The sequence below is a fragment of the Pseudophryne corroboree genome, chromosome 10 (assembly GCF_028390025.1).
Source record: "Pseudophryne corroboree isolate aPseCor3 chromosome 10, aPseCor3.hap2, whole genome shotgun sequence".
NCBI lineage: Eukaryota > Metazoa > Chordata > Amphibia > Anura > Myobatrachidae > Pseudophryne > Pseudophryne corroboree.
In genome coordinates, this window is record NC_086453.1 from 286,158,454 (window position 1) to 286,185,880 (window position 27,427).

Sequence of the window (27,427 nt, forward strand, 5' to 3'; positions counted from 1 at the left end):
TAGTGATCGTTCAAACAGGCCTGATGAGGAGGCCAAATTGGTATATGGAGGTAAGCGTCCTTGATATTCAGGGACACTAGGAATTCCTGTTGTTCCAGGCCTGCGATCACCGCTCTCAAAGATTCCATCTTGAATTTGAAAACCTTTAGGTAAGGATTCAAGGACTTCAGGTTAATTGACTTTTCATGCTTTAATGATAGAAAACATTCTCCTGCTATGCTGTATCCTAGAGTGCAAGAAATAAGACCGCCCTAATTTTCAAGCTGTTCTAACATTAAGGGGTAGATTTACTAAGAAACTGCAACTTTTCGATGGTCCTGGCTGTTGCATGTAAAAGAGGCAAGAATATTAAATACAAAACACTCCTTGTTTTGCACTAAGTATTACGCCCCTTTTAAATCCCGCTGCAAAAACCTGCAGCTAGAAGAAGCCACCACTTGGTAAATATACCATAAAAATTATCTTCGAATATAGGGGGTAATACAGAGTTGATTGCAGCAGCAAATTTTTAGCAGTTGGGCAAAACCATGTGCACTTACTCCGGAATAACTTCCTCCGGAATGCCCTTTTCCTTCAGGATCCGGCGTTCAACCGCCATGCCGTCAAACGCAGCCGCGGTAAGTCTTGGAACAGACAGGGCCCTTGCTGCAGCAGGTCCTGTCTGAGCGGCAGAGGCCATGGGTCCTCTGAGATCATTTCTTGGAGTTCTGGGTACCAAGCTCTTCTTGGCCAATCCGGAACAATGAGTATAGTTCTTACTCCTCTCCTTCTTATTATTCTCATTACCCTGGGTATGAGAGGCAGAGAAGGGAACACATACACCGACTGGTACACCCACGGTGTTACCAGAGCGTCCACAGCTATCGCCTGAGGGTCCCTTGACCTGGCGCAATATCTTTTTAGCTTTTTGTTGAGGCAAGACGCCATCATGTCCACCTGTGGCCTTTCCCAACGGTGTACAATCATTTGGAAGGCTTCTGGAAGAAGTCCCCACTCTCCCGGGTGGAGGTCGTGTCTGCTGAGAAAGTCTGCTTCCCAGTTGTCCACTCCGGGAATGAACACTGCTGACAGTGCTAACACATGATTTTCCGCCCATCTGAGAATCCTTGTGGCTTCTGCCATCGCCATCCTGCTTCTTGTGCCGCCCTGTCGGTTTACATGAGCGACCGCCGTGATGTTGTCTGACTGGATCAGCACCGGCCGGTGTTGAAGCAGGGTCTAGCCTGACTTAGGGCATTGTAAATGGCCCTTAGTTCCAGAATATTTTTGTGTAGGGAAGTCTCCTGACTTGTCCATAGTCCTTGGAAGTTTCTTCCCTGTGTGACTGCCCCCCAGCCTCGAAGGCTGGCATCCGTGGTCACCAGGACCCAGTCCTGTATGCCGAATCTGCGGCCCTCTAGAAGATGAGCACTCTGCAGCCACCACCACAGCGACACCCTGGCCCTTGGAGACAGGGTTATCCGCCGATGCATCTGAAGATGCGACCCGGACCACTTGTCCAACAGATGCCACTGGAAGATCCTTGCATGGGACCTGGCGAATGGAATTTCTTCGTAAGAAGCTACCATCTTTCCCAGGGCTCGCGTGCATTGATGCACCGACACCTGTATTTGTATTAGGAGGTCTCTGTCTAGAGACGACAACTCCTTGGACTTCTCCTCCGGGAGAAACCCTTTTTATCCTGTTCTGTGTCCAGAACCATACCCAGGAACAGTAGACGCGTCGTAGGAACCAGCTGCGACTTTGGAATATTCAGAATCCAGCCGTGCTGTTGTAGCACTTCCCGAGATAGTGCTACTCCGACGAACAACTGCTCCCTGGACCTCGCCTTTATAAGGAGATCGTCCAAGTACGGGATAATTATTTCGGCCATTACCTTGGTAAATACCCTCGGTGCCGGGGACAGACCAACGGCAACGTCTGGAATTGGTAATGACAATCCTGTACCACAATTTTGAGGTACTCCTGGTGAGGAGGGTAAATAGGGACATGCAGGTAAGCATCCTTGATGTCCAGTGATACCATGAAATTCTCCAGGCTTGCAATAATCGCCCTGAGCGATTCCATTTTGAACTTGAACCTTCGTATATAAGTGTTCAAGGATTTCAATTTTAGAATGGGTCTCACCGAACCGTCGGGTTTCGGTACCACAAACATTATGGAATAGTAACCCCGGCCTTGTTGAAGGAGGGGTACCTTGATTTCACCTGCTGGAAGTACAGCTTGTGAATTGCCGCCAGTACTACCTCCCTTTCTCCGAGGGCAGCAGGCAAGGCTGATGTGAGGTAACGGCGAGGGGGAGTCGCCTCGAACTCCAGCTTGTATCCCTGTGATACTACTTGCAGAACCTAAGGATCCACCTGTGGGCAAGCCCACTGGTCCCTGAAGTTCCCGAGACGCGCCCCCACCGCACCTGTCTCCACTTGTGGAGCCCCAGCGTCATGCGGTGGACTCAGAGGAAGCGGGGGAAGATTTTTGATCCTGGGAACTGGCTGTCTGGTGCAGCTTTTTCCTTCTTCCCTTGTCTCTGTGCAGAAAGGAAGCGCCTTTGACCCGCTTGCTTTTCTGAAGCCGAAAGGACTGTACCTGAAAATACGGTGCTTTCTTAGGCTGTGAGGAAACCTGAGGTAAAAGTTTTTCTTCCCAGCTGTTGCTGTGGATACGAGGTCCCAGAGACCATCCCCAAACAATTCCTCACCCTTATAAGGCTGAATCTCCATGTGCCTTTTAAAGGCAGCATCACCTGTCCACTGCCGGGTCTCTAATACCCTCCTGGCAGAATGGACATTGCATTAATTCTGGATGCCAGCCGGCAAATATCCCTCTGTGCATCCCTCATATATAAGACGACGTCTTTAATATGCTCTATGTTAGCAAAATAATATCCCTGTCTAGGGTATTAATATTATCTGACAGGGTATCAGACCACGCTGCAGCAGCACTATTTATGCTGAGGCAATTGCAGATCTCAGTATAGTACCGGAGTGTGTATATACAGACTTCAGGATAGCCTCCTGCTTTTTATCAGCAGGCTCCTTCAAAGTGGCCGTATCCCAAGACGGCAGTGCCACCTTTTTTGACAAACGTGTGAGCGCCTTATCCACCCTAGGGGATATCTCCCAATGTGACCTATCCTCTGGCGGGAAAGGGTACGCCAGCAGTAACTTTTTAGAAATTACCAGTTTCTTATCGGGGGAACCCACGCTCTTTACACACTTCATTCACTCATCTGATGGGGGAACAAAACACTGGCTGCTTTTTCTCCCCAAACATAAAACCCCTTTTATGTGGTACTTGGGTTCATGTCAGAAATGTGTAACACATTTTTCATTGCCGAGATCATGCAACGGATGTTCCTAGTGGATTGTGTATATGTCTCAACCTCGTCGACACTGGAGTCAGACTCCGTGTCGACATCTGTGTCTGCCATCTGAGGTAACGGGCGTTTTTTTGAGCCCCTGATGGCCTTTGAGACGCCTGGGCAGGCGCGGGCTGAGAAGCCGGCTGTCCCACAGCTGTTACGTCATCCAGCCTTTTATGTAAGGAGTTGACATTGTCGGTTAATACCTTCCACCTATCCATCCACTCTGGTGTCGGCCCCACAAGGGGCGACATCCCATTTATCGGCCTCTGCTCCGCCTCCACGTAACCTTCCTCATCCAACATGTCGACACAGCCGTACCGACACACCGCACACACACAGGGAATGCTCTGACTGAGGACAGGACCCCACAAAGTCCTTTGGGGAGACAGAGAGAGAGTATGCCAGCACACACCAGAGCGCTATATAATGCAGGGATTAACACTATAACTGAGTGATTTTTCCCCCAATAGCTGCTTGTATACACATATTGCGCCTAAATTTAGTGCCCCCCCTCTCTTTTTAACCCTTTGAGCCTGAAAACTACAGGGGAGAGCCTGGGGAGCTGTCTTCCAGCTGCACTAAGAAGAAAAAATGGCGCCAGTGTGCTGAGGGAGATAGCCCCGCCCCTTTTCCGGCGGACTTCTCCCGCTTTTTCTGGAATTCTGGCAGGGGTATTTTTACACCTATATAGCCTTCCTGACTATATATGGTGTAGATTTGCCAGCCAAGGTGTATTATATTGCCCTCAGGGCGCCCCCCCCCCAGCGCCCTGCACCCATCAGTGACCGGAGTGTGAGGTGTGCATGAGGAGCAATGGCGCACAGCTGCAGTGCTGTGCGCTACCTTGTTGAAGACAGAAGTCTTCTGCCGCCGATTTTCGGAACACTTCTTGCTTCTGGCTCTGTAAGGGGGCCGGCGGTGCGGCTCCGGGACTGAACATCGAGGTCGGGTCCTGTGGTCGATCCCTCTGGAGCTAATGATGTCCAGTAGCCTAAGAAGCCCAAGCTACCACCAGTTAGGTAGGTTCGCTTCTTCTCCCCTTAGTCCCTCGCTGCAGTGAGTCTGTTGCCAGCAGATCTCACTGTAAAATAAAAATCCTAAAATATACTTTCTTTCTAGGAGCTCAGGAGAGCCCCTAGTGTGCATCCAGCTCAGCCGGGCACAAGATTCTAACTGAGGTCTGGAGGAGGGTCATAGTGGGAGGAGCCAGTGCACACCAGGTAGTTCTAAAGCTTTATTTAGTTGTGCCCAGTCTCCTGCGGAGCCGCTATTCCCCATTGTCCTAACGGAGTCCCAGCATCCACTTAGGACGTCAGAGAAATCTCCACTAACGAAAATCGCATAGGAGCTAACTTTCAGGAGATTGCAGACCTAAAACAACAGGTGTCACACTTGACGTCGTCCTGGCAGCATATGATGTCTAAACCAGACGACCTCGAGAATCGTTCGAGGCGGTTTAATTTGAGGATAGTGGGCCTCAAAGAATCCATTAAAGGTCCCGACTTACTCAGATTTCTGCTCTCCGATCTGCTTGACTTGCCTGGAATTCCAGAAGAATTATCCTCCCTGGAAATAGAGAGGGTGCATCGTCTGGGTCCACCGAGAGAGTCTAATCAGGCTCGTCCTCGTCCTGTAATATTTAGGTGCTTAAACTTCTGCCACAAGGAACTGATTTAGATCCAAGGGTGCTCTAAAGTGGGAAGACCAGAGAATATTTCTCTTCCAGGACTATTCTGCGGAGGTGTCCAGAGCTCGACGCGAAATGTCGGCTGTCTGCTCACAACTGCTGGTACAGTCGGGTACTAAGTTTGCGCTGCTCTACCCAGCCCGTCTACGTGTATTCTCACCTCAAGGTCCGAAAGACTTTACAAATGTAGATGATGCCAAAGCATTCCTGCTACGAGGGGAGGAATCCTCGGAATACAGCGCAATGGATCAGAATGAATAAGTCCTCGGACAGATTGCTTAGTTCCGTTCCTCACCTCAGTAATCAGAGACATGCCGTCTTTTGATATAATAGGATTTTGGTACTTACCAGGTAAATCCTTTTCTTTGAATCCATAGGGGGCACTGGAGTACTCTTGGGATATGGACGGCTTCCGTAGGAAACAGCACTGAATATTTAAATTTAGAACACTCCACCCCTCCATATCCCCGAGTACCTCAGTGTTTTTTACCGAGCCGAACAGGAACTATAGAGAGGTTGACAACGGAGTATTACATATAACATAACGGACAACAACGAAGTTGACCCATAACGGTACAGACAACTAAACAGTTGACACCATAACCATCACTTGATAAATTTGAACCAGTCGGTGAGAGTGTGTTACCATAAGATCCTCTGAACTTACCACAAACCAGGTAAAACTGCTCTGGGTGGGCGTCCAGTGCCCCCTATGGATTCAAAGAAAAGGATTTACCTGGTAAGTACCAAAATCCTATTTTCTTTTTCATCCACTAGGGGTCACTGGAGTACTCTTGGGACGTACCAAAGCTTCCCCCGTGGGCGGGAGAGCTGTTTGGCACCTGTAACACGAGGCGGCCAAAGCTAGATGCTGATGCCGCAAACGTATCAAACTTGTAAAAGCGCACAAACGTGTGCACTGAAGACCATGTAGCCGCACGGCAAAGCTGCGTCGTAGAAGCTCCACGACCAGCTGCCCATGAAGTTCCCACAGAACGTGTGGAATGAGCGGTTACTGATGTAGGCGGCTGTAACCTAGCATGATGTAAGCCTGACGTATGGTCAGTTTTATCCATCTGGATAAGGTTTGTTTAGACGCTGGCCAACCCATCTTGGCAGCATCATAGAGAACAAACAACGTATCCGTCTTACGAACTGAAGACGTTCGGGATACATAAACGCGTAATGCGCGTACCACATCCAGAGTTCCAGAATGTGCTGTCAACACAGGAACTACTATTGGTTGATTGATGTGAAAAGATGACACTACCTTTGGTAAGAAAGCGGGATTCGTCCGAAGTTCCGCTCTTTGTCATCATGAAACACCAAATACGGTGGCTTGCATGACAAGGCACCCAAATCTGAAACACGCCTTGCAGAAGCTAAGGCTAGAAGAAAAATTGTTTTCCAAGTGAGAAACTTTATATCCACTTGCTGTAAGGGTTCAAAATATGAAGACTGTAAGAAATCTAAAACCAGATTCAAGTCCCATGGCGCTGTAGGTGGAATGAATGGAGGCTGAGCTCTGAGGACACCTTGGAGAAAAGTGTGTATAGACGGCAATAGAGCCAATCGTCTTTGAAAGTAAATTGACAAAGCAGATACCTGCACCTTTAGTGTAGATAAACGCAGTCCTCCATCTAAACCCGTCTGTAGAAATAACAAAAGACGGGATAACTTGAAAGATGATGTCGGAAACTTCAGAGTTTCACACCAACCTATATAGGCACGCCAAATTCTGTAATAATGAGCTGCCGTAACTGGCTTCCTAGCTCGTAACATAGTTGGTATAACCGATTCTGGAATGCCCTCTCTTCTTAAGAGCACGGTCTCAACAGCCACCCCGTCAAACGCAGCCGCGCTAAATCGGGGTAAAGGAACGGACCCTGTTGTAACAAGTCCGGACGCAGAGGGAGCGGCCAAGGTTCGTCTGCGAGTAGTCCGCGGAGATCCGAGAACCAAGCTCTCCGAGGCCAATGAGGCGCCACTAGTATGACTGTGACAGTCTCTCTTTTGATCCGTTTTAGCACCAGAGGGAGCAATGGAAACGGTGGAAACAGATACACAAGGCTGTACGCCACGCGACGGTGAGAGCATCCACCGCCACTGCCTTTGGATCTCTTGTTCTGGACAGCGGGCGGACTCGGAGAAGCGGCGGCGGGCGGCCATCAGTAGAGGGATCCCCTTTAATCAATGTCCCCACACTTCGGGGCGGGAGCTGACCGCCCCGTACACATACCTGCACTCCTGCTTGTGATGAGGCTCCGACGGGGCTTCTGTACAAGCGCCGGCCAGCCTGTGTGCAGGAGATCTGTGTGTGGCTGTGAGGGTGCTCATTCAGTGAGGACCGACACGCCACTGCTGCTATCAGCAGCTTGCACTATCTCTGACCCTGCCTTTTGGAAGGGGGAAAGTGAAGTATATAAAATAGAAAAAATATTCAAAAAAAAAAAAAAATTCAAAGTAATTGTGGACTCAGCCACAGAGCTGTTACTACTTCGAGCACAGAAAATAAGAATTTACTTACCGATAATTCTATTTCTCATAGTCCGTAGTGGATGCTGGGGACTCCGTAAGGACCATGGGGAATAGCGGCTCCGCAGGAGACTGGGCACATCTAAAGAAAGCTTTAGGACTAACTGGTGTGCACTGGCTCCTCCCCCTATGACCCTCCTCCAAGCCTCAGTTAGGATACTGTGCCCGGACGAGCGTACACAATAAGGAAGGATTTTGAATCCCGGGTAAGACTCATACCAGCCACACCAATCACACCGTATAACTTGTGATCTGAACCCAGTTAACAGTATGATAACAGAGGAGCCTCTGAAAAGATGGCTCCCAACAATAATAACCCGATTTTTGTAACAATAACTATGTACAAGTATTGCAGACAATCCGCACTTGGGATGGGCGCCCAGCATCCACTACGGACTATGAGAAATAGAATTATCGGTAAGTAAATTCTTATTTTCTCTAACGTCCTAAGTGGATGCTGGGGACTCCGTAAGGACCATGGGGATTATACCAAAGCTCCCAAACGGGCGGGAGAGTGCGGATGACTCTGCAGCACCGAATGAGAGAACTCCAGGTCCTCCTCAGCCAGGGTATCAAATTTGTAGAATTTAGCAAACGTGTTTGCCCCTGACCAAGTAGCTGCTCGGCAAAGTTGTAAAGCCGAGACCTCTCGGGCAGCCGCCCAAGATGAGCCCACTTTCCTTGTGGAACGGGCTTTTACAGATTTTAGCTGTGGCAGGCCTGCCACAGAATGTGCAAGCTGAATTGTACTACAAATCCAACGAGCAATAGTCTGCTTAGAAGCAGGAGCACCCAGCTTGTTGGGTGCATACAGGATAAACAGCGAGTCAGATTTCCTGACTCCAGCCGTCCTGGAAACATATATTTTCAGGGCCCTGACAACATCCAGCAACTTGGATTCCTCCAAGTCCCTAGTAGCCGCAGGCACCACAATAGGTTGGTTCAGGTGAAAACGCTGGAACCACCTTAGGGAGAAACTGAGGACGAGTCCTCAATTCCGCCCTGTCCGAATGGAAAATCAGATAAGGGCTTTTACAGGATAAAGCCGCCAATTCTGACACGCGCCTGGCCCAGGCCAGGGCCAACAGCATGACCACTTTCCATGTGAGATATTTTAACTCCACAGATTTAAGTGGTTCAAACCAATGTGACTTTTGGAACCCAAACTACATTGAGATCCCAAATTGCCACTGGAGGCACAAAAGGAGGCTGTATATGCAGTACCCCTTTTACAAACGTCTAAACTTCAGGGACTGAAGCTAGTTCTTTTTTGGAAGAAAATTGACAGGGCCGAAATCTGAACCTTAATGGACCCCAATTTCAGGCCCATAGACACTCCTGTTTGCAGGAAATGTAGGAATCGACCCAGTTGAATTTCCTCCGTCGGGCCTTACTGGCCTCGCACTACGCAACATATTTTCGCCAATTGCGGTGATAATGTTTTTGCGGGTACATCCTTCCTGGCTTTAGATCAGGATATGGATGACTTCATCCGGAATGCCTTTCCTTCAGGATCCGGTGTTCAACCGGCATGCCGTCAAACGCAGCCGCGGTAAGTCTTGGAACAGACAGGGTCCTTGCTGGAGCAGGTCCCTTCTTAGAGGTAGAGGCCACGGATCCTCCGTGAGCATCTCTTGAAGTTCCGGTTACCAAGTCCTTCTTGGCCAATCCGGAGCCACGAATATAGTGCTTTCTCCTCTCCATCTTATCAATCTCAGTACCTTGGGTATGAGAGGCAGAGGAGGGAACACATACACTGACTGGTACACCCACGGTGTTACCAGAGCGTCTACAACTATTGCCTGAGGGTCTCTTGACCTGGCGCAATACCTGTCGAGTTTTTTAATCATGTGGACGACTTCTGGGTGAAGTCCCCACTCTCCCGGGTGGAGGTCGTGCTGAGGAAGTCTGCTTCCCAGTTGTCCACTCCCGGAATGAATACTGTTGACAGTGCTATCACATGATTTTCCGCCCAGCGAAGAATCCCTGCAGCTTCTGCCATTGCCCTCCTGCTTCTTGTGCCACCCTGTCTGTTTACGTGGGTGACTGCCATGATGTTGTCCGACTGGATCAACACCGGCTGACCTTGAAGCAGAGGTCTTGCTAAGCTTAGAGCATTGTAAATGGCCCTTAGCTTCAGGATATTTATGTGAAGTGATGTATCCAGGCTTGACCCTAAGCCCTGGATATTCCTTCCCTGTGTGACTGCTCCCCAGCCTCGCAGGCTGGCATCCGTGGTCACCAGGACCCAGTCCTGAATGCCGAATCTGCGGCCCTCTAGAAGATGAGCACTCTGCAACCACCACAGGATGGATACCCTTGTCCTTGATGACAGGGTTATCCGCTGATGCATCTGAAAATGCGACCCGGACCATTTGTCCAGTAGGTTCCACTGGAAAGTTCTTGCGTGGAATCTAACGAATGGGATTGCTTCGTAGGAAGCCACCATTTTTACCCAGAACCCTTGTGCATTGATGCACTGAGACTTGGTTCGGTTTTAGGAGGTTCCTGACTAGCTCGGATAACTCCCTGGCTTTCTCTTCCGGGAGAAACACCTTTTTTCTGGACTGTGTCCAGGAACATCCCTAGGAAACAGAAGACAAGTCGTCGGAACCAGCTGCGATTTTGGAGTATTAAGAATCCAATCGTGCTGCCGCAACACTACCTGAGATAGTGCTACACCGACTTCCAACTGTTCCCTGGATCTTACCCTTATCAGGGAATCGTCCAAGTAAGGGATAACTAAAATTTCCTTCCTTCGAAGGGATATCATTTCGGCCATTACCTTGGTAAAGACCCGGGGTGCCGTGGACCATCCCTACGGCAGCGTCTGAACTGATAGTGACAGTTCTGTACCATAACCTGAGGTACCCTTGGTGAGAAGGGTAAATTTTGACATGAAGGTAAGCATTCTTGATGTCCCGAGACATCATGTAGTCCCCTTCTTCCAGGTTCGCAATCACTGCTCTGAGTGACTCAATCTTGAATTTGAACCTCTGTATGTACCGTATATACTCGAGTATAAGCCGACTTTTTCAGCACAGTTTTCTATGCTGAAAAAGCCCCCCTCGGCTTATACTCGAGTCAACGGCTGCAGCAGACGCCGTGGGCTGTGTGGGCGTCCGCTGCAGCCGGCTCCAGGGACAGACACTAGAGGTCATTATTGACCTCTAGTGTCTGTGCGGCGTTGCTATGGGAGAGACGTCATGACGTCTCTCCCATAGAGATGATCGGGTGCCGGGAAGCGGGCGCCGGGAAGCGGGCGCCGGCGCGGGCGGCCAGACGGAGCGGCGACCAGATGGAGCGGCGGCCAGACGAAGCGGGGATCCAGATGGAGCGGCGGCCAGACGGAGCGGATGAACAGATGGAGCGGCGGCCAGACGGAGCGGAGCAGCGCAGCAGCAGAAGAAGCGGTCGGGAAGCAGGAGCGGGGCAGTGGTAAGTATTGTTTTAGTGTGTGTTTATGTTTGTAAGCTGCAAAGGGGGCACAGTAACAGGGGGCAAACAAAGGGGGCACAACAACTACTGGGGGCAAAGAAAGGGGGCACAACAACTACTGGGGGCAAAGAAAGGGGGCACCACAACTACTGGGGCAAAGAAAGAGGGGTCATAACTACTGTGGGCAATGAAAGAGGGGGCACAAATACTGGGGGCAAAGAAGGGGCATAACTACTGGGGGCAAAGCAACGGGGGCATGTTTTTATCTGTCACTGGGGGTATATGTGGCACTGGGGGCACAACCCTAGAAACAAACATTACCCCCTGGCAACAAGCATAACACCTACCGCATAAAATCCCTGGCAACGAGCATGACACCCTGAGCATGAAAACCCCTGGCACCGTGCATTTCCCACCCTAGGCTTATACTAGAGTCAGTAATTTTTCCCAGTTTTTTGTGGTAAAATTAGGTGCCTCGGCTTATATTCGGGTCGACTTATACTCGAGTATATACGGTAAGTGTTCAAAGATTTTAGATTTTAGATTTAGATTTAGAATCGGTCTCACCGAGCCGTCTGGCTTCGGTACCACAATAGTGTGGAATAATACCCCGTTCCCTGTTGCAGGAGGGGTACCTTGATTATCACCTGCTGGGAATACAGCTTGTGAATGGCTTCCAAAACTGCCTCCCTGTCAGAGGGAGACGTCGGTAAAGCCGACTTTTGGAAACGGCGAGGGGGAGACGTCTCGAATTCCAATATGTACCCTTGAGATATTACCTGAAGGATCCAGGGGTCTACTTGCGAGTGAGCCCACTGCGCACTGAAATTCATTGAGAACGGGCCCCCACCGTGCCTGAGCTTGTAAGGCCCTAGCGTCATACTGAGGGCTTGGCAGAGGCGGGAAAGGGTTTCTGTTCCTGGGAACTGGCTAATCTCTTCAGCCTTTTTCCTCTCCCTCTGTCACGAGCAGAAAAGAGGAACCTTTTGTCCGCTTGCCAACAAAGGACTGCGCCTGATAATACGGCGTCTTATTTTGAGAGGCGACCTGGGGTACAAACGTGGATTTCCCAGTTGTTGCCGTGGCCACCAGGTCTAAAAGACCGACCCCAAATGTCCCTTTTCAAAGGCAATACTTCCAAATGCCGTTTGGAATCCGCATCACCTGACCATTTTACCGGTAGAATTGGACAACGCACTTATACTTGATGCCAGTCGGCAAATATTCCGCTGTGCATCATGCATATATAGAAATGCATCTTTTAAATGCTCTATAGGCAATAATAAGAATTTACTTACCGATAATTCTATTTCTCGTAGTCCGTAGTGGATGCTGGGGACTCCGTAAGGACCATGGGGAATAGCGGCTCCGCAGGAGACAGGGCACAAAAGTAAAAGCTTTAGGATCAGGTGGTGTGCACTGGCTCCTCCCCCTATGACCCTCCTCCAAGCCTCAGTTAGGATACTGTGCCCGGACGAGCGTACACAATAAGGAAGGATTTTGAATCCCGGGTAAGACTCATACCAGCCACACCAATCACACTGTACAACCTGTGATCTGAACCCAGTTAACAGCATGATAACAGCGGAGCCTCTGAAAAGATGGCTCACAACAATAATAACCCGATTTTTGTAACAATAACTATGTACAAGTATTGCAGACAATCCGCACTTGGGATGGGCGCCCAGCATCCACTACGGACTACGAGAAATAGAATTATCGGTAAGTAAATTCTTATTTTCTCTGACGTCCTAAGTGGATGCTGGGGACTCCGTAAGGACCATGGGGATTATACCAAAGCTCCCAAACGGGCGGGAGAGTGCGGATGACTCTGCAGCACCGAATGAGAGAACTCCAGGTCCTCCTCAGCCAGGGTATCAAATTTGTAAAATTTTGCAAACGTGTTTGCCCCTGACCAAGTAGCAGCTCGGCAAAGTTGTAAAGCCGAGACCCCTCGGGCAGCCGCCCAAGATGAGCCCACCTTCCTTGTGGAATGGGCATTTACATATTTTGGCTGTGGCAGGCCTGCCACAGAATGTGCAAGCTGAATTGTACTACACATCCAACTAGCAATCGTCTGCTTAGAAGCAAGAGCACCCAGTTTGTTGAGTGCATACAGGATAACAGCAAGTCAGTTTTCCTGACTCCAGCCGTCCTGGAAATATATATTATCAGGGCCCTGACAACATCTAGCAACTTGGAGTCCTCCAAGTCCCTAGTAGCCGCAGGTACCACAATAAGCTGGTTCAGGTGAAACGCTGACACCACCTTAGGGAGAAACTGGGGACGAGTCCGCAGCTCTGCCCTGTCCGAAAGGACAATCAGATATGGGCTTTTGTGAGACAAAGCCGCCAATTCTGACACTCGCCTGGCCGAGGCCAGGGCCAACAGCATGGTCACTTTCCATGTGAGATATTTCAAATCCACAGATTTGAGCGGTTTAAACCAATGTGATTTGAGGAATCCAAGAACTACGTTGAGATCCCACAGTGCCACTGGAGGCACAAAAGGGGTTGTATATGCAGTACTCCCTTGACAAACTTCTGGACTTCAGGAACTGAAGCCAATTCTTTCTGGAAGAAAATCGACAGGGCCGAAATTTGAACCTTAATGTACCCAAATTTGAGGCCCATAGACACTCCTGTTTGCAGGAAATGCAGGAATCGACCGAGTTGAAATTCCTCCGTGGGGGCCTTCCTGGCCTCACACCATGCAACATATTTTCTCCAAATGCGGTGATAATGTTGTGGGGTCACCTCCTTCCTGGCTCTGACCAGGGTAGGGATGACCTCTTCCGGAATGCCTTTTTCCCTTAGGATCCGGCGTTCAACCGCCATGCCGTCAAACGCAGCCGCGGTAAGTCTTGGAACAGACATGATCCTTGCTGAAGCAAGTCCCTTCTTAGTATCTCTTGAAGTTCCGGGTACCAAGTCCTTCTTGGCCAATCCGGAGCCACGAGTATAGTTCTTACTCCTCTCCGTCTTATAATTCTCAGTACCTTGGGTATGAGAGGCAGAGGAGGGAACACATACACCGACTGGTACACCCACAGTGTTACCAGAGCGTCCCAGCTATTGCCTGAGGGTCTCTTGACCTGGCGCCATACCTGTCCAGTTTTTTGTTCAGACGGGACGCCATCATGTCCACCTTTGGTCTTTCCCAACGGTTCACAATCATGTGGAAGACTTCCAGATGAAGTCCCCACTCTCCCGGGTGGAGGTCGTGCCTGCTGAGGAAGTCTGCTTCCCAGTTGTCCACTCCCGGAATGAACACCGCTGACAGTGTTATCACATGATTTTTCGCCCAGCGAAGAATCCTTGCTGCCATTGCCCTCCTGCTTCTTGTGCCGCCCTGTCTGTTTACGTGGGCGACTGCCGTGATGTTGTCCGACTGGATCAGCACCGGTTGACTTTGAAGCAGAGGTCTTCCTAGGCTCAGAGCATTGTAAATTGCCCTTAGCTCCAGTATATTTATGTGGAGAGAAGTCTCCAGACTTGACCACACTCCTTGGAAATTTCTTCCCTGTGTGACTGCTCCCCAGCCTCTCAGGCTGGCATCCGTGGTCACCAGGACCCAGTCCTGAATGCCGAATCTGCTGCTCTCTAGTAGATGAGCACTCTGCAGCCACCACAGAAGAGACACCCTTGTCCTTGGAGACAGGATTATCCGCTGATGCAGCTGAAGATGCGATCCGGACCATTCGTCCAGCAGATCCCACTGAAAAATTCTTGCGTGAAATCTGCCGAATGGAATCGCTTCGTAAGAAGCCACCATTTTTCCCAGGACTCTTGTGCATTGATGCACTGACACTTGGCCTGGTTCAAGGAGGTTCCTAACTAGCTCGGATAACTCCCTGGCTTTCTCCTCCGGGAGAAACACCTTTTTCTGGACTGTGTCCAGAATCATCCCTAGGAACAGCAGACGTGTCGTCGGAATCAGCTGCGATTTTGGAATATTTAGAATCCACCCGTGCTGTCGTAGAACTACTTGAGATAGTGCTACTCCGACCTCCAACTGTTCTCTGGACCTTGCCCTTATCAGGAGATCGTCCAAGTAAGGGATAATTAAGACGCCTTTTCTTTGAAGAAGAATCATCATTTCGGCCATTACCTTGGTAAAGACCCGGGGTGCCGTGGACAATCCAAACGGCAGCGTCTGAAACTGATAGTGACAGTTCTGTACCACGAACCTGAGGTACCCTTGATGAGAAGGGCAAATTGGGACATGGAGGTAAGCATCCTTGATGTCCAGGGACACCATATAGTCCCCTTCTTCCTGGTTCGCTATCACTGCTCTGAGTGACTCCATCTTGATTTGAACCTTTTTATGTAAGTGTTCAAAGATTTCAGATTTAGAATAGGTCTCACCGAGCCGTCTGGCTTCAGTACCACAAATAGTGTGGAATAATACCCCTTTCCTTGTTGTAGGAGGGGTACTTTGATTATCACCTGCTGGGAATACAGCTTGTGAATTGTTTCCAATACTGCCTCCCTGTCGGAGGGAGACGTTGGTAAAGCAGATTTCAGGAACCTGCGAGGGGGAGACGTCTCGAATTTCCAATCTGTACCCCTGGGATACTACTTGTAGGATCCAGGGGTCCACTTGCGAGTGAGCCCACTGCGCGCTGAAACTCTTGAGACGACCCCCCCCACCGCACCTGAGTCCGCTTGTAAGGCCCAGCGTCATGCTGAGGACTTGGCAGAAGCGGTGGAGGGCTTCTGTTCCTGGGAAGGGGCTGCCTGCTGCAGTCTTCTTCCCTTTCCTCTACCCCTGGGCAGATATGACTGGCCTTTTGCCCGCTTGCCCTTATGGGGACGAAAGGACTGAGGCTGAAAAGACGGTGTCTTTTTCTGCTGAGATGTGACTTGGGGTAAAAAAAAGGTGGATTTTCCATCTGTTGCCGTGGCCACCAGGTCCGATGGACCGACCCCAAATAACTCCTCCCCTTTATACGGCAATACTTCCATGTGCCGTTTGGAATCCGCATCACCTGACCACTGTCGTGTCCATAAACATCTTCTGGCAGACATGGACATCGCACTTACTCTTGATGCCAGAGTGCAAATATCCCTCTGTGCATCTCGCATATATAGAAATGCATCCTTTAAATGCTCTATAGTCAATAAAATACTGTCCCTGTCAAGGGTATTAATATTTTCAGTCAGGGAATCCGACCAAGCCACCCCAGCGCTGCACATCCAGGCTGAGGCGATCGCTGGTCGCAGTATAACACCAGTATGTGTGTATATACTTTTTAGGATATTTTCCAGCCTCCTATCAGCTGGCTCCTTGAGGGCGGCCGTATCTGGAGACGGTAACGCCACTTGTTTTGATAAGCGTGTGAGCGCCTTATCCACCCTAGGGGGTGTTTCCCAACGCGCCCTAACTTCTGGCGGGAAAGGGTATAACGCCAATAATTTTCTATCGGGGAAAACCCACGCATCATCACACACTTCATTTAATTTATCTGATTCAGGAAAAACTACAGGTAGTTTTTTCACACCCCACATAATACCCTTTTTTGTGGTACTTGTAGTATCAGAAATATGTAACACCTCCTTCATTGCCCTTAACATGTAACGTGTGGCCCTAATGGAAAATACGTTTGTTTCTTCACCGTCGACACTGGAGTCAGTGTCCGTGTCTGTGTCTGTGTCGACCGACTGAGGTAATGGGCGTTTTAAAGCCCCTGACGGTGTTTGAGACGCCTGGACAGGTACTAATTGGTTTGCCGGCCGTCTCATGTCGTCAACCGACCTTGCAGCGTGTTGACATTATCACGTAATTCCCTAAATAAGCCATCCATTCCGGTGTCGACTCCCTAGAGAGTGACATCACCATTACAGGCAATTGCTCCGCCTCCTCACCAACCTCGTCCTCATACATGTCGACACACACGTACCGACACACAGCACACACACAGGGAATGCTCTGATAGAGGACAGGACCCCACTAGCCCTTTGGGGAGACAGAGGGAGAGTTTGCCAGCACACACCAAAACGCTATAATTATACAGGGACAACCTTATATAAGTGTTTTCCCTTATAGCATCTTAATATATTATAATATCGCCACCAAAATGCCCCCCCTCTCTGTTTTAACCCTGTTTCTGTAGTGCAGTGCAGGGGAGAGCCTGGGAGCCTTCCTAGCAGCGGAGCTGTGTAGGAAAATGGCGCTGTGTGCTGAGGAGAATAGGCCCCGCCCCCTTTTCGGCGGGCTTCTTCTCCCGTTTTTCTGACAACCTGGCAGGGGTTAAATACATCCATATAGCCCCAGAGGCTATATGTGATGTATTTTTAGCCAGCATAGGTACTTTCATTGCTGCCCAGGGCGCCCCCCCCAGCGCCCTGCACCCTCAGTGACCGTTGGTGTGAAGTGTGCTGAGAGCAATGGCGCACAGCTGCCGTGCTGTGCGCTACCTTAAGAAGACTGGGAAGTCTTCAGCCGCCGATTTCTGGACCTCTTCTCTCTTCAGCATCTGCAAGGGGGTCGGCGGCGCGGCTCCGGTGACCCATCCAGGCTGTACCTGTGATCGTCCCTCTGGAGCTAGTGTCCAGTAGCCTAAGAAGCCAATCCATCCTGCACGCAGGTGAGTTCACTTCTTCTCCCCTAAGTCCCTCGTTGCAGTGAGCCTGTTGCCAGCAGGACTCACTGAAAATAAAAAACCTAACAAAACTTTTACTCTAAGCAGCTCTTTAGGAGAGCCACCTAGATTGCACCCTTCTCGGCCGGGCACAAAAACCTAACTGAGGCTTGGAGGAGGGTCATAGGGGGAGGAGCCAGTGCACACCACCTGATCCTAAAGCTTTTACTTTTGTGCCCTGTCTCCTGCGGAGCCGCTATTCCCCATGGTCCTTACGGAGTCCCCAGCATCCACTTAGGACGTCAGAGAAAATATACTATCCTTATCTAGGATATCAATATTTCCAGTCAGGGAATCCGACCATGCCAACCCAGCACTGCACCTCCAGGCTGAGGCGATTGCTGGTCGCAGTATAACACCAGTATGTGTGTGAATACATTTTTGGATACCCTCCTGCTTTCTATCAGCAGGATCTTTAAGGGCGGCCATCTCATGAGAGGGTAGAGCCCTTGTTCTTACAAGCGTGTGAGCGCCTTATCCCCCCTAGGGGGTGTTTCCCAACGCACCCTAACCTCTGGCGGGAAAGGGTATACACCAATACTTTTTAAGAAATTATCAATTGTTATCGGGGGGAAACCCACGCATCATCACACACCTCATTTTATTTCTCAGATTCAGGAAAACTACAGGTAGTTTTTCCCTCACCGAACATAATACCCCTTTTTGGTGGTACTCGTATTATCAGAAATGTATAAAACATTTTCCATTGTCTCAATCATGTAACGTGTGGCCCTACTGGAAATCACGGTTGTCTCTTCACCGTCGACACAGGAGTCAGTATCCGTGTCGGCGTCTGTATCTGCCATCTGAGGTAACGGGCGCTTTAGAGCCCCTGACGGCCTATGAGACGTCTGGACAGGCACAAGCTGAGTAGCCGGCTGTCTCATGTCAACCACTGTTTTTCTATACAGAGCTGACACTGTCACGTAATTTTCAACAGTACATCCACTCAGGTGTCGACCCCCTAGGTGGTGACATCACTGTTACAGACACTCTGCTCCGTCTCCACATCATTTTTCTCCTCATACATGTCGACACAAACGTACCGACACACAGCACACACACAGGGAATGCTCTGATAGAGGACAGGACCCCACTAGCCCTTTGGGGAGACAGAGGGAGAGTATGCCAGCACACACCAGAGCGCTATATATATATATATATATATATATATATATATATATATATATACAGGGATAACCTTATATAAGTGTTTTTCCCCTTATAGCTGCTGTATGTTTTAATACTGCGCCTAATTAGTGCCCCCCTCTCTTTTTTTAACCCTTTCTGTAGTGTAGTGCAGGGAAGAGCCAGGGAGCTTCCCTCCAACTGAGCTGTGAGGGAAAATGGCGCCAGTGTGCTGAGGAGATAGGCTCCGCCCCCTTTTCGGCGGCCTTATCACCCGTTTTTCTGTATATTCTGGCAGGGGTTAAATGCATCCATATAGCCCAGGAGCTATATGTGATGTATTTTTTGCCATGTAAGGTATTTTTATCATGTTTTATTGCGTCTCAGGGCGCCCCCCATAGCGCCCTGCACCCTCAGTGACCGGAGTATGAAGTGTGCTGAGAGCAATGGCGCACAGCTGCAGTGCTGTGCGCTACCTTATTGAAGACAGGAACGTCTTCTGCCGCCGATTTTTCCGGACCTCTTCGCTCTTCTGGCTCTGTAAGGGGGCCGGCGGCGCGGCTCCGGGACCCATCCAGGCTGGGCCTGTGATCGTCCCTCTGGAGCTAATGTCCAGTAGCCAAGAAGCCCAATCCACTCTGCACTCAGGTGAGTTCGCTTCTTCTCCCCTTAGTCCCTCGATGCAGTGAGCCTGTTGCCAGCAGGTCTCACTGAAAATAACAAACCTAAACTAAAACTTTCACCAAGAAGCTCAGGAGAGCCCCTAGTGTGCACCCTTCTCGTCGGGCACAGAAATCTAACTGAGGCTTGGAGGAGGGTCATAGGGGGAGGAGCCAGTGCACACCAGTTAGTCCTAAAGCTTTCTTTAGATGTGCCCAGTCTCCTGCGGAGCCGCTATTCCCCATGGTCCTTACGGAGTCCCCAGCATCCACTTAGGACGTTAGAGAAAAAACACTGAGGTACTCGGGGATATGGAGGGGTGGAGTGTTCTAAATTTAAATATTCAGTGCGGTTTCCTACGGAAGCCGTCCATATCCCAAGAGTACTCCAGTGACCCCTAGTGGATGAAAAAGAAATATTGTTTCATGTATAATATGGTTGGGAGGCTAATGTTTTAGGATCCTTAGGACCCGTTGGTTTAGGATGCAGTCTTACAGCTGTGCATTTGTATAGCGTTGGGGTCTACTCCTCCATATTATTTGTCTCTTTACGCTGAAAATTTTAAGAATTTAGTTTTTCACTATGTTTTAAGGTCAAGAATGTTGTCATGTTTGTTTACTCATTTTTTGCCTCTTATATGTGGGAGTGTTCACGGTTGCTGTGTTTGCTGTGTTATGGTCATGAACCCAAGGGTTCACAGCTTTTCTATTTTGTTTTTTGTTTCTCTATGTTTCTTGCTCTGCCTTTTGTTTCCTTCTTTCTTCCTCTGTACTCTTTCCCTCTTTTCTTCCAGGGAGCCGGGGAGGTATCCTTAACGGGATCACGTCATTGGTCCATGTGAGTATAATTTTGCAGATGTCTTCAAAAGCTTTGACCTGTGATTTAGGAGTTAACAACTGTACACCACACTTCTTGTTCCCTATTATTAAATATGGCTTCTCTACTTAAAATTTACTCCTGGAACGTGAGGGGTATACATTCCCCCATCAAGCGTAGACGGATACTTACATATATGAACAAGGTGAAGGCAGACGTCATTCTGCTACAAGAAACACATTTGTCACCTGATGAACACCTAAAGCTTTCTATACTTAGTCAGAAGCTGGTTGCATCATTCTCTTACTCGTCAAAAGCGAGAGGAGTTGCTGTTCTCATTCGTAAGGGGGTCTCATATGAGATACATAGCCAAAACATTGACAAGGAGGGCAGATATATTATATTGGATATTACTCTGGAGGGCTCTAGGTATATTTTGTGTAAGGTCTATGCCCCTGCCGTATACGACAGGTCCTTTTACTTGAAAATTATTGACTTACTTCGGCCATATACTGATACCCCTATCCTTCTAGGTGACTTGAACCTGGTCTCATCTGTTGCCTTAGACAGGAAGGCCGCGTCTCCTTGCAGATACAGCCTTCCGAAGACCAATCTGAAATATTTGTCCACTCAACTTGGTCTTATTGATATCTGGAGACTCCACAACCCCATCGAACTCGAATACACATATTATTATGCCACTTAATTTTCTCGTCTAGATTATTTTTTTGTTTCAGACACTTTGTTAGATAAAATTATAGACACCAGTATAGAACCGATCTTGATTTCAGACCATGCCCCCATCTCCATAACGCTCCAAACCAGATTTGTTTTGGGCTCCTGCTCCCAGTGGCGGTTTCCAGCCCGCTTGGCAGGATGTCGACAATTTCAAACTATGTTACATGATGCTTGGGATTCATATCATCTCAACAATTCTGTACATGAGTCAGACCGGCTCTGTTTTGGCAGACAGCCAAGGCGGTGTTGAGGGGGGGAGATTATTGCTTTTGTAGCCAAGTTTAAAAAAGAGTTAAACTCCACATATCGTGCTGCTCAATCTACTCTCACCTCCTCCTTTCAGGATTTTAAAACCTCTCCCACGATAGAGAAGAAAGCTTTATACATTACAGCTAAACAACACTTTGACCAGGTGCTGACACAACTAGACAACAAATTTCTGGGCGCAGGCAAACACAACATATTTAGATTGGATAATAACTTACTAGATTTATTACCAAATCTTCTTAGGGCTGACACTGGCCCCCATCACATAGCTGCCCTAAAAGATGAAGAGGGAAAGTGTCACTTCCATGGACATAAGATTTCTGACATCCCTCACAAATTTTATAAGGATCTTTATTCTCAGGACCCTATCAATTCTGTAGCCAAACATAACTTTTGGGAGGGGTTATCACTGGCGCGACTTTCCCCGGAAATTCCGATTTGCGCACTGCCCCCATCACCACACAAGAGGTTTTGAACACTATTCATTCTCTGAAAAACCTGAAACTCCAGGCCCTGACGGTTTGTCGACAGAATTCTACAGGATTCTTGAGGCAAAAATTAATGATCCTTTGAAATCTGTTTAATTCCATATTTTCCTCTCACAAAGCTCCACAATATTTTAATTCCGCGTTGATCAGAGTGCTTCCTAAGCCGGGACGTGACTCACTGATGCCTTCCTCCTATAGACCCATAGCGTTACTTAACGTCGATTACAAAATATTCACAAAACTTTTGTCAGAGAGGTTGAAAAAGTTGCTTCCAGGTCTAATTCATGAAGACCAAACTGGCTTTATATGGGGGAGGCACTCGGTGACAAACATCAGAAAGATTCTCGCTGTTACAAAGGCCTTGGAGTCGTCTCGGGCGGGTGGTCCTGCTTTCCTGTTATCTTTAGATGCTGAGAAAGCCTTTGATCTGGTCACGTGGGATCACCTATTCAAGACGCTCCGAAGATTTGGTTTTCCTCATGAGTTTATTTCCACACTACAAGCTCTTTACCACGAACCCCTCACGCAAATCTTCACTAACAAATTCCTTTCCACCCCATTTCTTACTCAAAGAGGTACTAGGCAAGGATACCCACTTTCGCCTCTCCTGTTTGCGGTGGCCCTGGAGCCGCTGGCCATTGCTCTTAGACATCTTCAAACCTTCACTGGTGTGGAGGTCGGTGGTGTGCAAACTAAATGACCTCCATCCCGGCCATCTTTGACACTATTAATAGATTTGGCTCTTTTGCGGGTTATCGAGTGAACATTAATAAATCTGAACTACTCCCCATAGGCCCTCAAACAGCCCCTACAGATCTCACAGTTCTCATGCCGCAACTCAAACTTAATACAAACTCGATAAAATATCCCCTCGCACACCTCTCAAGTGTACTCGTCAAACTATGCCCTCTTCCGATATGCTTCAGATTGGCTTCTAAATCAAGACTTGTATACTAATCTTTCCCTGGAGGAGGCGCTTTTCTTCCCATACTCTCCTGCTGCCCTTTTACACACCCGCTTGAGAGACATCCCAAAAGAAATCAGAACTAATATCTTATTTAATAACACTTACAAAGCTTGGGTGGCGACTCATAAAAATCTTAAAAGCGATCCCTACCATACTCCGTATATCCCAATTTGGGGAAACCCTAATTTTCAACCATCCCTACACAATAGGCTGTTTTACCCATGGAAACTGCAGGGCATTAATGCGATCATAGAGGTCTTTGACCCGGGAGGCCATTTCCTCTCTTTTTCCCAGCTGCAAGATAAATACTCCCTGCCACAAAGATAATTTTTCATGTACCTTCAGCTTAGACACTATATTACTGCTCTCAACGATCTTGTGGGTCCATCTCTTTTGCCCAATGTAGTACTGACTGTCCTAGCCTTCTGCCGCTCTCACTCATTTAAAATCAGATACTTATATGCTGATTTAGTAGAGGCTACTACCCCTTCTTGGGGCCCGCTTTCTTTAGCCTGGAAGAAAGAAATCCCTAACTTCCCGGAAATCACAGACATATTAGATAACACGAAGCAAGCTCTCAAACATTTGAAGCCAGCTAAGCTACAAGAAATTCGTATTAGAACCATTAATAGGATGTAGGTGTCACCTTCACAGAGGAAACACTTCAATACCTCTGAATCAGGGTCCTGTGTTAAATATTCTATGATGGATGCTAATCTTACCCATAATTTCTGGTCCTGTTGTAAGGTTAAGAAATTTTGGCATAAACTTTGTGACTATTTCAACAAAAGGTTTGTACTGACTTTACCGTTAATTATTCGACCTCTGTTGTTTGCTGACTTCTCAGGGTGGTTGGTGGTTTTGAATGTTACCAATTTGGTTCCAGCTTTGACTGTCATGGTGACTATAGCGAAGCAAATGATACTTTCCCATTGGATATACCCAACGGCCCCGACAATACACGAATGGGAGAATGCTTTACTAGACGATATCTATCATGAACGCCGTATGGCAACTTTTCATGTTACTGGTGGTATAAGCCTTTTCTATAAGAAATGGGGTTGGGGTTTAGTTTTAAGTAATATGTCTATGCATACGCAGGAGCAGCTGCAAAGCCTTTTTGATCCTGGCTCATGGCGCGGGGGACCACCTCCTCCTTAGGGAGGATGTGATTGCCTGCGCAACACTCGATGGTAGAATTTCTTGCCCACCTTTACACCACCTCCTGAGTGCCCAATGTGATATTCAATTCCACATATTAAGTAATACTCCGGGGCTCCATGTCCCCTTACCCCCTCTCCCCCCTTTTGTTCGCTTTCTTCCTTCTTCCACTCTTCTTCTTACTGTCATTATAATAATAATAAAAAAAATAAAAAAAAAAAAGAGAAGGATCAGCTAATGTGGTTGTTTTGCTGAAATCTGGAAATGTACTGTGTGATGTCTTCTGATGTTATGTTTTTCGTGTGTTTTCCGGATTTATGGATATTTTCATGTCTATACTTTTGGCTGTTCAAGAAAGATTATTTACAAAAAATAAAAAAATACTTTTACTCACACACAAGGCCATTAACCAAACTACACCAACATACATCACTTTGCTTATCTCAAAATATCTCCCAACCCGACCTCTTCGTTCTTCACAAGATCTGCGTCTCTCATCCACACTCATTACTCGCTCCCACTCACGACTGCAGGACTTTCATCGGGCTGCACCCACTCTGTGGAATGCCCTACCACGCACAATAAGACTCTCCTCTAGTTTCCAAACCTTCAAGCGTTCCCTGAAAACTCACCTCTACAGGCAAGCATATCAAATTCCAGAACCGCCCACATAACTTTCATAAATCTTCCTATCAAATTGAATCCACTCTGCACAGTCCACACATTTCTTCTCATCCTTCCTCTCGACCCCGGTTGTTCATATCATACAGCCCACCAAGAACCTTTGCAATCTGGTGGACAACTATGCAATATATAGCACCTATCCTTGTGTATAAATGCCTATTTCCCTATAGATTGTAAGCTTGCGAGCAGGGCCTTCCTACCTCTGTTATTACCCAGTTTTGTTATATCATTGTTATTTCCAATTGTAAAGCGCAACGGAATTTGCTGCGCTATATAAGAAACTGTTAATAAATAAAATAAATTTAATTCAGTCAATAGGATACATACATACAGCTAAACATAAAGGGGATGATTTAATTAAATGCAATGTAAGGATAATACAGGTGAGCATTTTACCATAAAAAGTGCAAAGGTAAAAAAAAGCTATCGATGCGCACGTTGTATGAGGACCGTACCTCAAGCTGGGAAGTGATATTGTACATGGCATGTAATTGAAGTGATTCATTAATGTATCAAAACAAAGTTTATTTTGATGTGGTTATGATTCATAGTCCTGGGACTATTTTAAAATTATATAACACAGAAACCAAAAATAAATGTATCTGGAGAAAAGGTGAAAACGTGTAAAGGCCCGTATTCATGGGCCGATTTGGGGAGAGATGTGTGCAGAGTGGTTCGCTCAGCACACATCTCTCCCCCCCGCTCAGCAAAGCGCGATGTGTGCCGAGCGTGCTGGGGGAGACGGGGGAGCCGCTCATTTCATCCAGCATGCAGGCCAATCTAGCACCAGCGATAGCGATGCGCGGGGCTGCGCATCGCTTTCGCTGTGGGGGGTACACACGGAGTGATCACTGCTTAAAATCTAAGCAATCTAGTCAGATTGCTTAGATTTTAAGCAGCGATCACTCCGTGAGTACCCCCTTAACTGTATTGGCTACCGGTGTTGGTTTCTGTTTATTATCTTAATTTATTGAGATAGCACCAAAAGGGGCGATTCAATTGTTTTCGCCAGCAAACGTGCACGTCCACCAGCAGTTGTTCAATTGTTTCTGATGGGCGAGCCAACATCATTTCTGCTTGCCGCATCTTGAGGTGGCTAGCAGAAATGTGCGAAAAGTGTCCCATATGGGGGCCACAATGGCACTTGTTACATCACGATCAAAACTTTAGTCTGGTTTAGCAAAGCAGAAAAACACGGTAATTCTGTGCACAATCATCAGGAATATCTATGGGATCCCAAACAATTGCTTATCGCCCCGTCTAAAGTGGCTGATGATTATATATGTATTATCAGTTTCTTATATAGCGCAGCAAATTCCGCTGCACTCTACAACCGGACATAATAATAACACAAAATTGGGTAACAACAAACAGTCAGAGGTAGGAAGGCCCTGCTCGCAAGCTTACAATCTGGCCACCACAAACCACTGAATTCCCCTAATATGCAAGCGCTGTCAGATGTACGAGGCTGGTACTATGTAACAGATACATATGAAACTTAAATATGAAGGGGATGAATATTAATATACACATACAGTAGTTGATATATGATAGCTGCAACACAGATAATGAGTGACAGATATAAGATATAGATTTAAATACATAAGTCAGGTACATGATATAAATTTGAGATTCTGTCAATGAGACAGATGATAGATAATATAAATTACACATAGTAAGAGAAAATAAGATTTTACTTACCGATAAATCTATTTCTCGGAGTCCGTAGTGGATGCTGGGGTTCCTGAAAGGACCATGGGGAATAGCGGCTCCGCAGGAGACAGGGCACAAAAAGTAAAGCTTTTCCAGATCAGGTGGTGTGCACTGGCTCCTCCCCCTATGACCCTCCTCCAGACTCCAGTCAGGTACTGTGCCCGGACGAGCGTACACAATAAGGGAGGATTTTGAATCCCGGGTAAGACTCATACCAGCCACACCAATCACACCGTACAACTTGTGATCTAAACCCAGTTAACAGTATGATAACAGCGGAGCCTCTGAAAGATGGCTTCCTTCAACAATAACCCGAATTAGTTAACAATAACTATGTACAATTATTGCAGATAATCCGCACTTGGGATGGGCGCCCAGCATCCACTACGGACTCCGAGAAATAGATTTATCGGTAAGTAAAATCTTATTTTCTCTATCGTCCTAGTGGATGCTGGGGTTCCTGAAAGGACCATGGGGATTATACCAAAGCTCCCAAACGGGCGGGAGAGTGCGGATGACTCTGCAGCACCGAATGAGAGAACTCCAGGTCCTCCTTAGCCAGAGTATCAAATTTGTAGAATTTTACAAACGTGTTCTCCCCTGACCACGTAGCTGCTCGGCAAAGTTGTAATGCCGAGACCCCTCGGGCAGCCGCCCAAGATGAGCCCACCTTCCTTGTGGAGTGGGCCTTTACAGATTTAGGCTGTGGCAGGCCTGCCACAGAATGTGCAAGTTGGATTGTGCTACAGATCCAACGAGCAATCGTCTGCTTAGACGCAGGAGCACCCATCTTGTTGGGTGCATACAATATAAACAACGAGTCAGATTTTCTGACTCCAGCTGTCCTTGCAATATATATTTTTAATGCTCTGACAACGTCCAGTAACTTGGAGTCCTCCAAGTCACTTGTAGCCGCAGGCACTACAATAGGCTGGTTCAGATGAAATGCTGACACCACCTTAGGGAGAAAATGCGGACGAGTCCGCAGTTCTGCCCTGTCCGAATGGAAAATCAGATATGGGCTTTTGTAAGATAAAGCTGCCAGTTCTGACACTCTCCTGGCCGAAGCCAGGGCTAGAAGCATGGTCACTTTCCATGTGAGATATTTCAAATCCACCTTCTTTAGTGGTTCAAACCA

General features: G+C 47.9%; 1 protein-coding gene across 4 annotated transcripts in view; it reads right to left on the minus strand.

The window, feature by feature from the left end:
• Positions 1-27,427, minus strand: part of LOC134966532 (zinc finger protein 182-like) — a 243,477-nt gene that overhangs the window by 210,925 nt on the left and 5,125 nt on the right. The window contains exon 2 of one of the 4 annotated variants that reach the window (XM_063943333.1): positions 21,495-21,550. The exons of the other annotated variants lie outside the window; for them this stretch is intronic. The gene's annotated coding sequence lies outside the window, so the exon portion shown is untranslated. The remainder of the gene's footprint in view (positions 1-21,494; positions 21,551-27,427) is intronic. 4 annotated transcript variants of the gene reach the window in all.